Consider the following 14532-nt stretch of genomic DNA (forward strand, 5'->3'; position numbering starts at 1 on the left):
ATTTCCTTGATAAAGGCAGCAGGAGCTCAGCCACCTTCCCTGCTGGTGGGCCCCAGCTCAGCTCAGCTTTGGCTGCATATCCCTTCAGGTTTTGCTGCAGCTGCTGCCTGATCCCAGGTCTGTGTGGTCGGGGCTGCAGCCCTTGGTTCCAGGCCCATTCTACCCTCTCCATGGCCAGCCTGAAAATCAATTCACCAAAAATAAAGTCCACTAAATGTTTGCTAAGAACAAATCCACGAAAGGAACCAATTACTTGAAATCACAGAAATTAATTCACCAAATGATCAATTCACCTAAATGGTTACCGATGCACTAAAACCTTGATTTTCAAATAGTTTTTAGCTAATGGAAATGAAAAAGTGCCTGCCCATGCAAAAAAAAAAAAAAAAGAAAGAAACAGGTGAAATTAATTTAATAACACACATGTGTTATAACTCAATATATCCCAAATATTGTCAACTGAACGTTAATCAAATAAAAGTTATAAATGAGCTACTTTATATATTTTTTCTTAGCAAGTCTTCAAGTGAAAAGAAATGAGGCTTGGAAAACAGGCTGGCATCAAATTGAGAAAAGCCTCAAATGCCAGGCTAATAGTAATAGGATTGCTATTTATCTGAACTCAATGAGAAGCTGGCAGGCATTTGGTTTGGAGCCCGGTATGAGAGTGAACAATGAAACGGACAGAAAGAGGAGAGAGGCAGGAGAACATTTAATGGATTGATTGATTCATCAGTTAATCAATCAGTTATCTTAGTCTCTCTGTGGCTATTCTAAACCTCCACGTTCAACCTCCACAAATCAGCAGAAATCCTTGCCTCCTACTTCATCGAGTAAATTGGACATTCATTCTCTCCATGGGCAACATCCTGACCTTACCCAGCAGCAGACGTCTCCTGACTATAATTAAAAATTTAAGAACATGTCAACATGTTTGTGTAATATCAGTCTATTACAAAATGGCTATATTCTTAGCTATGAAATTTTATCATGCAATCAAAAAAGTTTTATACTTATGTCTTCTATCAAAACCAAAAATCAGATTATTATAACTGCTTTTTTACCTATACGTGGTGCTAGCTTAGTAAAAACAACTATGGGAAAAAAACGGGCCACCACCACCTAATCAGTTTCCCCAACTCTGTGGCTTGCCCTGCTTCCAGGCCCTTCTTGAGAACTCACTCTGCCAGAAACAAATGACACCCCCAAATCCCACTGCTCATTGGCCCATTAGGGAACAGAGAAAGTTCTCCTAGGAGAAGAGGTTACTCTCCATGACATTATTTTTCCATAACATTGTTTCAGTTCTGCTTTCACTTTCCTTTCACATGAGAAGTCATACAGAAAACAGTAGCCACTGCCTGAAACTCAGAATTATTTCTTCCCTCTTCAGGGAATGAGAACCCCGCTTATTGAGTAGATTTGGAGGAAATGGATCTCTTCTGTTCTTAGTGGAAATTGTGTCTGTTATTGTTTCTAAGTTTTAACCCTTTTGGTTTTATACCCTTCATTCTGAAAGATGATTCCCCTGAGAGAGCTAGAGAGTCATAGGTTTGTGAATCAACAGAAACAGTCCAAGGAAGGATAGAGCTGGCCAACTGAATCCAGAGGGCTTGAGTACTGATGAGATTCCATAGCCGTCTATTATTTGTCCTCTGAAAAAGAAGTGTGGCCCGGAGGTGTCCGTCAGAAAGGGAGGGGAGAGGAATTATATAGGGGATGTCAGAACAATGCAATCTCCTTAATTGGATGAGGCTACATTTCTTCTCTCTATAGTTTCCAGCTCACTGTAGATCAGACAGGCTCCCAGGTTATCTTCTTTGTTATGAGGTCCCTGGAGAATCTTAAACATTTTATCTAAGAGTCAAGTCCATCTTAGGTTCTGAGTCAAAAATTTTTTCTGCTGGAACTGGGGAGGAAGGGAAGCAGGATACCGCCAGGACAGGTCATGGAGAGAATCATGAGAGTCCAAAGGATCTTTGGGGACAGAAGGAGCATCAAGGAAGTGGTGATAGCCTAAAGGCAAAGTCGGACTTTAGGAGACAAATAGACAAGGCTCCTAGAAAAAACAGTACAGTGTGGTCTGTGTGAATCAGCATAAAAGCCAAAGAGAAATCAAATGGAACTGAGAGGTCTTCTTCCAAGAGACCAACATTGGGCAAGATGACACCAGGTATCAGAAAGTAGGTTTTGACAAAGGGTTAGCCTCTCGCCATCAGTAAAGGCTTTAATAATTTGAATCTACTTTGTGCTACAGGAAAATGAAGGTGGGACACTGATGCTTAATTGATACTAGCCCTCATCCTCTATCCTAAAACTGAAAGCTCTGAGATTGGAGAAGGAATCTGTTGCTTCCTATTGAAACAGAGCTCGAAGGATATTAAGGAATGATGAGAAAAAAAGGAAGAAAGAAAGAAAGACACAGATGGGCTCAAGGGGTCTAAAGCTTGAGTTTACTTCAGACAGATTTCAGACAATTTTATTCTTAACCAGATCCTGGTTATATACCACAGGATGTCAATAGGTGTGCATGCATTTCCTGAGGGAGCAAAGTTCTTATCTTTCAGTGTTCTTCATACTTAACATAACCATTTGGGGTAAACATTCTCTTCCTCCCAGACTGCTCTACATAACAATCTCCACAGTTTACTGCCGCCATCCTGAGGCCAGCTGCTCCCAACAAAACCTGCATGTCTTGTTTTAACCCTTGGCTCCTACATTTCCCCCTTTTTATTTTGTAAGCCGAGGTGACCGGGCCTGTCTTAGGTTGCCCTTAGGCTCTGAAGGAAGGGTCTTACCCATCATTGGCTGCCAGTCAAGCTCTCTGACTTTGATTATTTGTTGTTTAACACAGTGGAGGAGGAAGAGAAAGAGTATAAACAGCCCCAAACCTAAGATTTTTTAGTTCTTGGGTAAGTGTTTGTGTAACATTACCTCCATAGGCTACATGTAAATTATTCTGAGATAATTCTAATACCCCTTTTTTTGTAATTCTAAGATACCAGGACTTAAACTATTTGAAAGCCCCAAATGATGCCTTTTTACCTTTTCCCATTCTATTTCAGATCGGTTATATGTTAAAAGGGGGTAATACAAAAACTACTCTCATTCCATTTACTCTTTAAACTTTGTAAAAAATTTAAGTTATACATTTGATCTCCAATATGAAGCAATGTCATTTCTATATCATTTAGTCTATTATTAATTTGCTCATCAATGAGATTGTCTATGCCACAGTTCACTGGTGTTTTTCTAACAATGCTGCATCTGTATAGTTTGTTGCAATGCGGTTCCAGCGACTGCAGCCACTGTGATGCTTCCAATGATTCCAATGACAGCTGCAATAATGAGTCCAATTAGTCTCTTAGTCCTTTATAGATATTCTTTTGCCAAATGGATCAGTATATGTGTTTCTGTAGAGGATTGCCAGGATCTTGACCTCTGCACCGGCAGCCAAATACCTTTTCTTCTTGCCACTACAATCGTCTCATTTTTCTGCAACATAAATGCTTGGATACAAGTGAATAGAGAAAAATTCTCACAATTAAAAGTTTGATTTCCTATATGTATATGAACTTTAACAAACAGATATGGATCTCTAATACATATTTGTATATACTGTTTATGGCTGCTATTTAAAGAGAAGCTATAGTTACTAGAATTGGCTATAAAAATTGGTCTCAGTCCTAGGAAAATTTTCTGTCAATTTCTTTGACTAATGCTATATTTATCATCCCATGAATTTGGCATAAATCATCCTCCATGAATTAAACCCTGATTTAGCTTGCCTGTCCATATAGTCTCAGTTATCTTCAAGTTAGAGATGGGAGACCTCATAGGGGCTGCATCTCTTACAGTTCCATAGGAATCATTAATTATGATAATTGCTCAATCCATATGACATAACTCATCCATTCCAACTTTATTTCCCATCTAACAGGCAAATATCATTTGTTTCCATAGAGTTATGCATACAGATCTTATTAAAATGGAAGAGTTAAATTTTTTTTTTTTAAATATTATTTTATTATTTTTTGTTTGTTTGTTTGTTTTTTACATGGGCTGGGGCCGGGAATCGAACCGGGGTCCTCCGGCATGGCAGGCAAGCACTCTTGCCCGCTGAGCCACCACGGCCCGCCCCGGAAGAGTTAAATTTGACAATTTTATTCTTCTTTAAGTAGTTTTGGAAGCCTAGAATCTACTGGACCTGGGAATCCTAAACTAGTATTTAGATATTTTGGTAAAGTTGGATTGGCCCATGTTAGGGCTCACAGCAGAGGTGGGTTAGGAATATAAACCCAATAAGTATGACTATGTCCCTGTCCTTCAGGAATTAAAGTTGTATGTCCTATAATATACATTACCAATTTAGTTATTTTCATCCGGGTTGACATGTCTGGGTTTTATTCTCTTTGAGGGAATCCAAACCAAGTTTCCATCATCTGCAATGACAAGAGCAAATCCCCTACCCCACACCTTTACCATTCCTGGTTTCCATAAATCATCTTTAACATCTTTCTAATAGAGAGGCTACAGCTGCAGTTCTGTTTGGGTTGTATCATTTTTCTTTCCCAAATTACTAAAATGTTGTTCTGCAGGAGTCTGTGATGAATTATCATAAATGTTTAAAAAATTTAAAGTAAACAGTGGTTTTGCTAATTGATCTTTTGGTGTACATATGTTCATAACATCATCCTGATCACCATCTCCCCCTTTTTGTTTCAAGAGCATAGACTTTAGCATCCAGTTTGCTCGTTTAATAATTCCTTGCCTTGAGGGATTATGTGGAATTCCTGTGATATGAGTAATATTAAAAGTAGTACAAAATTTATGAAATTGTTTTCCTATATAAGCAGAACCATTGTCCATTTTAATAGATCGAGGGCATCCCATAACAGCAAAAGCATTAAGTAAATGCGATTTAATGTGGCAGAAATGCTCTCCAGATTGTGCAGTAGCCCAGATGAAATGAGAACAAGTTTCTATGATAACATGCACATACTGCATTTTATCAAAATATGAAATATGAGTAACATTCATTGCCATAATTTATTTGCTTTATTTATTTATTTATTTATTTATTTATTTGCTTTTTGACCTTGAGGATTAACCCCTGATGCAAATGGATGTGCATTCAAAGGTCCACAGGTTGGACAAGTCCTGACAATGTCCTGAGCTTGTTGTTTAGATAAAGATGGAAATTTCTTTCGCAGCCCTTTGCTATTGATATCAGTCAATTTGTGAAATGTTGTGGGATCTTGAATTAAACTCACAAGACTATCTGCTTGCTGATTTTGTAATGACAAAGGACCCAGAAGATTGGTATGAGCTCTTATATGCATGATAAAAAGAGGATTAATTTGACTTCTGACTAATGCTTGTAAATATAAAGACATTCAGGAGAGTTCATCTCTTTCAAACAAAGAAGCTGTCTCAATGTGAGTAACTGTTTGGCAAACATATTCAAAATCAGGAACAATATTAAGAGATTGTGGAAAACTTTGCAGTATTTGAATTACAGCTGCTAATTCAGTACGCTGGGCTGAGTGAGGTATAAGGCATTTTCTAACTTGTTTTCCACTGGGGTGACATATGCAGCCTTCCCATTAATATTATCATCAGTAAAGACAGTAATAGCTAGCGGGGAAGCCGGAACTATTTTAGGCAAAATCCATTGCGTTCATTTTTTAAAATTGTAAAAGTTTTGACATAGCAAATGATTATTCATTTGTCCTTTAAAGTCACTTAATGCTATTTGCCAAGAGGTATTGAAAATATATAGACTTTGAACCTCTTACTTGGTGAGATCACACACTATGTGATTAGGATCATGACCTCTTAATTGATAATATCTTTGGTGACCTTTGGCTATTAAAGAAATAATCTTTTGCAAATATGTATTTAAACATTTTTGTCAATTGTTTCGTAAAAAAATCCATTTTAAAACACCATCTTGCTAAAATAGGCCTGTGGGAGATTGCAAGGTAAAGAAAATAATAAAATCAACAGGCTTTTTTAGATCTATTTGAACAAGCTGTCCTTTTTGAATGCATTATTCAATTAATTGTAACTCTCATTCAGCTGCAGCTGTTAACTGCCTTTTGCTTAATAAATCAGAATCTCCTTGTAAAATATCAAACAAGTTTTTTAACATATAATTAGGAATCCCTAAAGTGGCAGGTAGCAAAAATGAAAGCAGAGTGTCAATAGTGACTTGTACCCATGATAAATGACCAGATTTTTAAAATTGAATTAATTGGATTGATTAAAAAGGAATGCAGGAATGTGGATTCTTTATAATTTGTTGTGCGTTTTTGCTAATTTTAAATTTATTACATGCAGTTTTTATGATATTTTCTCACAATAGTGGCCAAATTCCAATTTGCTTACATGACCAGGCCCAGTTGGGTCCTCTGGGAACTGGCTAGGGACCAAGAGGAGCTTCTTGGGACCTAGATATCTTTATTAAAGTACACCTCCTTCTGGGGGGATAGCCAGTCCTCCCAGCTAGAGTGTACATTTTAACTATTTCTTACCAAGGTCATGTGATTGCAACATCAGTTGCATGTAATGGCAACATCAGGTGAACAAAAGACTCCACAAGTATATTTTTTCCTTGCATTCAGCCCTCAAATCTGATCTGATCCCAAAATAAGCCATGGTTATTTTAGGATAAATTTAATTTATACATATGTAGTTTATATAAAGACTGGACAAAGCCTTAAGATATTTTGGCTTAAAGGAATATAGGTATTTATATGATTTGAATATGATTTAACCAGTAATAGATTAATTTATAGTAATAGTACTTAGATTAATAGATTAAGCCACCTGGTTTAGGGCAAGAAAAGAAGCAGTTTTTGCCAGTATAATGATACCCAGGAGAAAATCAGTATTTTTTATACAGATAACAACATGATAAAAGTTAACATAAGTTATTTTGATAAAACACAGGCTCTTTGCTTTTTAACTAATTATTTAGAAAAAAATTTTGTATATCTTTTCATTAGAACAGGCTAAGAGTCCAAGAAAACATTGTCATTTTGGACTCATTAAATCTTTCTTGATTTTAACCATAATTTCCATTTTTACAAACCCTCAGCATTTATTATATTAGTTTAGGCTTTGTCCCACACTCCTCTTACTCTGCAACAGTCATTCATTTTATCTTAGGATAAAACTACTCTGTCTTCCTACAAAAAATACGTTCCCCACATCCTTCATGCCAGCCATCATTCCAAACAAACACTTAACCACACACAATTACCAGCAAAATCAAAGGCTAGAGTGTCAAATACTTAAAACACTTCAGTTAATGCACATTCAAAGCACCAATATATAGTTTTTAATGAGAATCTTCAGTCTCAAAGTTCCTAAAATATATCTCTTCTTCAAACATGAATAGGAGCTAAACTCACGGCCAGTCTCCAAGCCACTGCCTGTCGAGAATTTAAGCCAATAAAAGAATATGGGGCTACCATTCCCACTCTCCGTCACAAGACTTTACCTGTAGCATTGGTATAAATCTCATAGAATAATCATTCAGACTAAACAAAGGTAACCTAACAGAACACCTTGAGTCAGAACTACAATCCCGAACCGCATACCCCCTTGGGGACCAACCTGCCACAGGAACCATCAATGAGCACTGACCCCCATTTGGTATGGCACCTTTCTCACTGAGTACTCTCTGACTCAGGTGTACATGAATCCCTATATAAAGGCAGCCCATCAAGAGCAAGCCCAGAAACCAATCTTTCTTTATTCTGCTTTGCCAAAGGCATGGCAAAGAAGCAATTTTTAAAATCTATCATAATAAAGCAGTTCTTAGAAACTACAACTGGTGTGGGCAAGCCAGGCTGCAATGACTCCATAGGCTGAACCACAATATCAACTTTTATTAAATCAGTCAACATTCTCCATTTTCCTGACCTCCCTCCTGCAATAAATATTGGAGAATTCCAAGAACCACGAGACTCCTCTAAACGTCCTGCTCCAAACTGTTCCCAAATCAACGAAGTCAGAGCCTCAAACCTCTCTATAGATAAGGGCCACTGCTCAATTCACAAAGGCCCATCTGTAGTATTTGTAGTGGATGTCCCTGGAGCGTCTCCTCACTTTATGCTTTAAGAGTTCCCTTATTAGATCCCTGTCTGGGCACCAATTGCCGAGTCCGGCTCAAGCAACTGTCCAAACAGGGTAAGAAGTGGTAGTGGGAGATTGAGAAGAAACACAACTTAAAGTTTAAGACAAAGCATGAGCCAGGCAGTTCATTGCCTGACTGAACACAATAACCAAATAGAAATAGGAATATTTTCCCCGTTTTGTTATGTTCACTGCAAAGCCTTCATAACCAATTTCCATTACTTAAGATTTAAAACATTATGGCCTTAAGGCTGAAACCAAAAACAATGTTTTTGAATGAGCTCAAATAAGCTTACTAATTCAGATGTTTTAACAGGCACCCCAGTAGCTTTAACACACACACATACTCCTCCAGCCGCCTATTATGATTACCCGTTACCCTGATGATCCAAGGAAAATGCTTACTTTACCAATATGACTCGAGTCCTCTTCTATCGGCTGGACACACGTGCCTCTAATGAGACTTTTCCTTGGTTCCTTAATATTGATTTGGAGTCTTCTTCTTCGAGCCCCACGTTGGGCACCAAATGTTGCTTCCTATTGAAACGGAGCTCAAAGGATATTAAGAAATGATGAGAAAAAAAAGAAAGGAAGAAAGAAAGACACGGACGGGCTCAGGGGGGTTGAAGCTTGAGTTTACTTCAGACAGACTTCAGACAATTTTATTCTTAACCATATCCTGGTTATATACCACAGGATGTCAATAGGCATGCATGCATTTCCTGAGGGAGCAAAGTTCTTATCTTTCAGTGTTCTTCATACTTAACATAACCATTTGGGGTAAACATTCTCTTCCTCCCAGACTGCTCTACATAACAATCTCCACAGTTTACTGCTGCCATCCTGAGGCCAGCTGCTCCCAACAAAACCTGCAGGTCTTGTTTTAACCCTTGGCTCCTACAGGAATCATAGCAGGACCAATGAATGGACTAATAACCTGGCACTATTGTGTTGAATGGATTGGATCTGAAAGAGGCAGGGCGGCCAAAAAAAAAAGAAGTAAGAACAGCCTTAGCCAACTGCTTTAGGATAACACCATAACATGATGATCTCAGAAATGCCCAATTTAATCCAATAATAATCATAAAAGAGTTTTGCATTTGCAATGCACTTATTCTTTTCAAAGTGCTTTTACATCTGTCAAATATTTTGGTTTCGTTTTGCTAATATCTTCCATGTCTGCCCTCATCTCTGACCGTGTTCATGTCAACCTTCAGTCCCTGGGAGTGCGTCTACCTCTCAAACTTTGCCTTCCAACTCCGGTCAGGGAATCTTGGAGAAGACAGAAAGGAGAAGCTTTAGAAACAATGAAAACAATCTAGGGAATGGGGTGAAGTACTAAGAAAGGAATGAGAGTTATTTGATGTAGAAAGCCTCTATGTTGAAAATCAATGAACACAGAAACATTCAGACTAAATTAATCATGTTCACAAAATCCTGAAATAAGTTCAGGATAAGTAAAAGGGAGCACTCTTTCATACCATGGCTAACAAACATATGGGACTTGTTAGGCTCAGAAGTGAAATGTGTGAAACCTACAACCTCCAGATGGGTCCTTGGACCAGATAAATCCTGAAACCTAGAACGCCCAGCCTCTCCAGAACATCAGATAGTTCCATCTCCTTACCCCACATTAGTGACTTTCCAACATGAAAAAGTTAGAATGGCCATAGCCTAAATACCCCTTAAGAGAGGGATAGAAAAATCAAAGGTGATGGTGGAGTTATACAGAGAAGATAGGATTTAATAAATGAATATGATTGCTGAATCATTAAATTGATATCTCTTTTAGTCTTAAGTATTTTAGAGCAGCTAGAAGTAAAAACCTAAAATTGTGAAATTGTAATCCATGCCAAACTCTGAAAAATGTTCTACAACTAATTGTGGTGCTGTGCTTTGAAATTTATTGCTTTTTTGTATATATGTTATTTTTCATACACACAAAAAGTCGATTGTTATGATACAAAAAAAATTTATTCCTTCTAGCTTTCTATATCCTGGAGCAGCTAGAAGGAAAAACCTGACATGATGGTATGGTAGCCTATGACAAACTCTGAGTTCTGTCCAGTAACTACTTGTTGAAGAGTGCTTTGAAAACTATTGCTTTTTCATTTCTTTGCTTTGTATATATGTTACATTATACAATTTTAAAAAAGTTAAAAATAAAAATAAAATGTGTGAAAAGATTCCCAAAACACATAAATTGATATATATGAAGGTAAATTGAAATATATTTATATGTAATATATATACACATGCAATATGTATACACACACACACACACATACGGGTTGCAGAAAGGTAACTAAGGGAACCAGGGGCATTTTATGCCCTGTTCATAACTTGTGAAGTTGTTTTGATGGGGAACTCATCTTTTCCTGCTTAAGTAGAAGACCTGGTGCCTAGATTGGTGGTTCTCAACCATGAGATTCTGTTCCCTAGGGAACACATGGAAATGTCCGCAGACATTTTTGGTTGTCAAAACCTGGGTAGGGATTACTACTGGAAGCAAGTGGGTGGAAGCCAAGATGCAGCTCAAACATCCTACAACACACCAGGAAAGCCCCTGGCCTCAAATAATTATCCAACTCAAAATGTCAGTGCTGAAGTTGAGAAAACTTGTATTGGAATCATGCTTCTGTGCATTTGCTATTGTTTGCAAATTTAATTATTCTAGGTGCCATCCCTCTCTCATCTGCCTTTTCATTCTTCCTTTTTCCATAAGTTTCCATTGAAAACTAGATGCCAATATTCACTCCCACTTTGGGAACTCTGCCTTTTGGATTTGTTTTGTTTTAATTGATGGTGTGTCATGATGTTTCTTGAATCTCTCCTTTGATTGTGGACTCCATTTCCTGCCCCCTCATTTGAGATCTGAGCCTACATCCACTGCCCACCTCCACCCCCACAGAAACCAAACCCTTTTCCCCGTTGGGCCCAGCTAGAGGCTTCCCAGGAATATTAATCACACCCTTGACTTTCCCCATCACTGTGTCCACATGAAGAGATTCTAGCTCTTCATGACCTTAGATCTCTTTTTATCCCAATCCAAGAGATTTATTTTTCAGATGCTAGAGCATCTCCTCTTTAAGAACCCGAGAGTCTAGCCCTTCTATTCTGTCTTCCCTCCCTTCTGCTTACTTAAGCTGAGGGCCAAGACCATCCAAGTAGAGTGTATCTACCTTGTTTCCAGCAGAACAGAAAGACAGGGCTGATAGTGGATATGTTAATATATTTGATGGCATTCACAGATCCTTTAAACTCTGTTCACTTTTTTTCTTTATTAGGGAAGTTGTGGGTTTATAAACCAACCATGCATAATGTACAGGGTTCCCATTTATCACCCCATTGCCAATCCCTTGTACTAGAGTGGAACGTTTTTACAATTAGTGATAGCAGATTTTTATAATTGTACTATTAAAGTCCATGGTTTAACGTAGGGTTCAGTGTTTGTATAGTATAATACCATGGAGTTTTAAATGTTTTATTCTGTGACCATATATAAAATCTAACATTTCCCTTTTCAGTCATATTCAAATACACATATTTCAGAACTGTTAGTTGCATTCACAATGTTGTGAAACCATCACTACCATCCATTACTAAAATAGTTCCATCATTCTGAATAGGAACTCTTTGCATTTTAAGCTTTGACTTCCCATTCACTATACCTACCCCATCCCCTAGTAATCTGTATTCTAGATTCTGACTCTATGAGTTTGATTATTCTCATTGTTTCAAATCAGTGAAATCATACAATATTTGTCCTGTGGTATCTGGCTTATTTCATTCAACAGGATGTCTTCAAGTTTCATCCACATTGTCACACATATCAGTATATCATTCCTTTTTACAGCCAAATAATATTCAATTGTATATCTGTACCATATTTTATTTATCCATTCATCAGTTGATAGACACTTGGGTTGTTTCCATCTCTTGGCAATTGTGAATGATGCTGCTATGAACATTGGTGTGCAAATATCTGTTTGAGACCCTGCTTTCAATTCTTTTGGGTATATACCAGTAGTGGGATTGCCGGATCATATGGTAGTTCTATACTTATCTTTCTGAGGAACTACCAAACTGTCTTTCACAGCAGTTGCACCATTTTACGTTGCCATAAGCAAAGAATGAGTACCCCTATTTCTCTGCGTCATCTCTAACACTTGATCTTTTCCATTTTTTTAATGGCAGCCATTCTAGTGGGTGTGAGATGGTATCTTATTATGGTTTTTATTTGCATCTCCCTGATGGCTAATGATGTTGAGCATGTTTTCATGTGCTTTCTGGACACTTGTGTATCTTATTTGAAGAGATGTCTGTTCAATATTTTGCCCATTTTTAAATTGGACTGTTTGTCTTTTTGTTGTTAAGTTGAAGGATTTCTTTTTATATTCTGCATATCAAACCCTTATTGGGTTTCCCTTGTATGTGATGGATTGCTTCTCTCTCGCTGCTTTCAAGATCCTCTCTTTCTCTTTGACCTCTGACATTCTAACTAGTAAGTGTCTTGGGGAATGCCTATTTGGGTCTAATCTCTTTGGGGTGCGCTGCACTTCTTGGATCTGTAATTTTAGGTCTTTCATAAGAGTTGGGAAATTTTCAGTGATAATTTCTTCCATTAGTTTTTCTCCTCCTTTTCCCTTCTCTTCTCCTTCTGGGACACCCACAACACGTATATTTGTGTGCTTCATATTGTCCTTGAGTTCCCTGATACCCTGTTTGAATTTTTCCATTCTTTTCTGGATAGTTTCTGTTTCTTTTTGGAATTCAGATGTTGTATCCTCCAAATCACTAATTCTATCTTCTTTCTCTTTAAATCTATCATTGTAGGTATCCATTGTTTTTTCCATCTTTTCTACTTTATCCTTCACTTCCATAAGCTCTGTGATTTGTTTTTTCAGTTTTTCTATTTCTTCTTTATGTTCAGCCCATGTCTTCTTCATGTCCTCCCTCAATTTATCAATTTCGTTTTTGAAGAGGTTTTCCATTTCTGTTCGTATATTCAGCATTAGTTGTTTCAGCTCCTGTATCTCATTTGAACTATTGGTTTGTTCCTTTGACTGGGCCATATTTTCAATTTTCTGAGCGTGATCCGTTATCTTCTGCTGGCGTCTGGGCATTTATTCAGATTTCCCCGAGTGTTGGACCCCACAGGTTGTAAGATTTTTCTGTGAAACCTCTGGGTTCTGTTTTTCTTATCCTGCCCAGTAGGTGGCGCTCGTGGCACACGTTTGTCTACGGGATCCACCAGTAAAAGTTGCTGTGGGTCCTTTAACTCTGGAAAACTCTCACCGTAGGGGAGGTTTGGCAGCCGAAGCGTCTTGGAAGAGTGCCAGCCGGCCCGGGGTTCCAAACGCGGGGAGGGTCGCCGCCCGCCGCAGCACATGAGAGCACCCGACCAAATTTCCTAGTCGGCCTGGGGCGCCAAGCGTGGCAGAAGGGCGCCAGCTGTCGCAGCCCAGGAGAGTGCACTGTTCCCAGGCGGACCGGGGAGTCACGTGTTTGGAAGGGACCCCCTGGTCACCGTTCTCCGCAGTCTGGGGATTTCTGACCCAACTCTTTCAGTTGGTCCGGGGGGCCTCGCGTGGTGGGGACGCGGGGCCTGAGGGAACCGCCTGCCCAATTCTGCCAGCTGGCCTGGGAAGGAGGAAGGGAGGGACTCTGGCCGCTTGCCGTCCCGCCCAGGAAAGCCCGCGTCCCTCGGTGTTCTCACCGGAGCTGATTTTCCCAGATAGTCAGCCATTCCAGGATGGGGTACGCTGTCCCTTTGATCTCCATTGTGGCTCCGGGAGCTGCTCTGTATTGTCTCCACTCCCCCAGTAGCTGTTCTGGAGGAGGAAAGGTGAGGGCGGCAAGGCTGTCGAGGCTGGTGGCGGAGGAGCCGGTGAAGGCGGAGGAAGAGGGCACCGTGGTGGTTGGAGAGCCGCCGGAGCAGGAGGGGGAAGAGGGGGGGAAGGAGGGCGGGTGGGTCGGCTTCTGCGGGGCGTGGGCGCCGTGCGGCTGGCCGGCGGAGAAAGAGAGGGGGGAAGGAGGGCGGGCGGGTGGGCTGCAGCGGGGCGTGGGCGCCGCGTGGTGGGCCGGCGGATAAAGAGAGGGGAGAAGGAGGGTGGGCGGGTCGGCTGCTGTGGGGCGTGGGCGCCGCGCGGTGGGACGGTGGAGAAAGAGAGGGGGGAAGGAGGGCGGGCGGGTCAGCTGCTGTGGGGCGTGGGCACCGCGTGGTGGGCCGGCGGAGAAAGAGGGGGGAAGGAGGGCAGGCGGGTCGGCTGCTGCGGGGCATGGGTCAAACCCTTATTAGATATGTGGTTTCCAAATATTTTCTCCCATTGTGTAGTTTGTTGTTTTACATTTATGGTAAAGTCCTTTGAGGCCTGAAAGTTTTAA

This window comes from Tamandua tetradactyla, chromosome 5, assembly GCF_023851605.1.
Source record: "Tamandua tetradactyla isolate mTamTet1 chromosome 5, mTamTet1.pri, whole genome shotgun sequence".
NCBI classification, from domain to species: domain Eukaryota; kingdom Metazoa; phylum Chordata; class Mammalia; order Pilosa; family Myrmecophagidae; genus Tamandua; species Tamandua tetradactyla.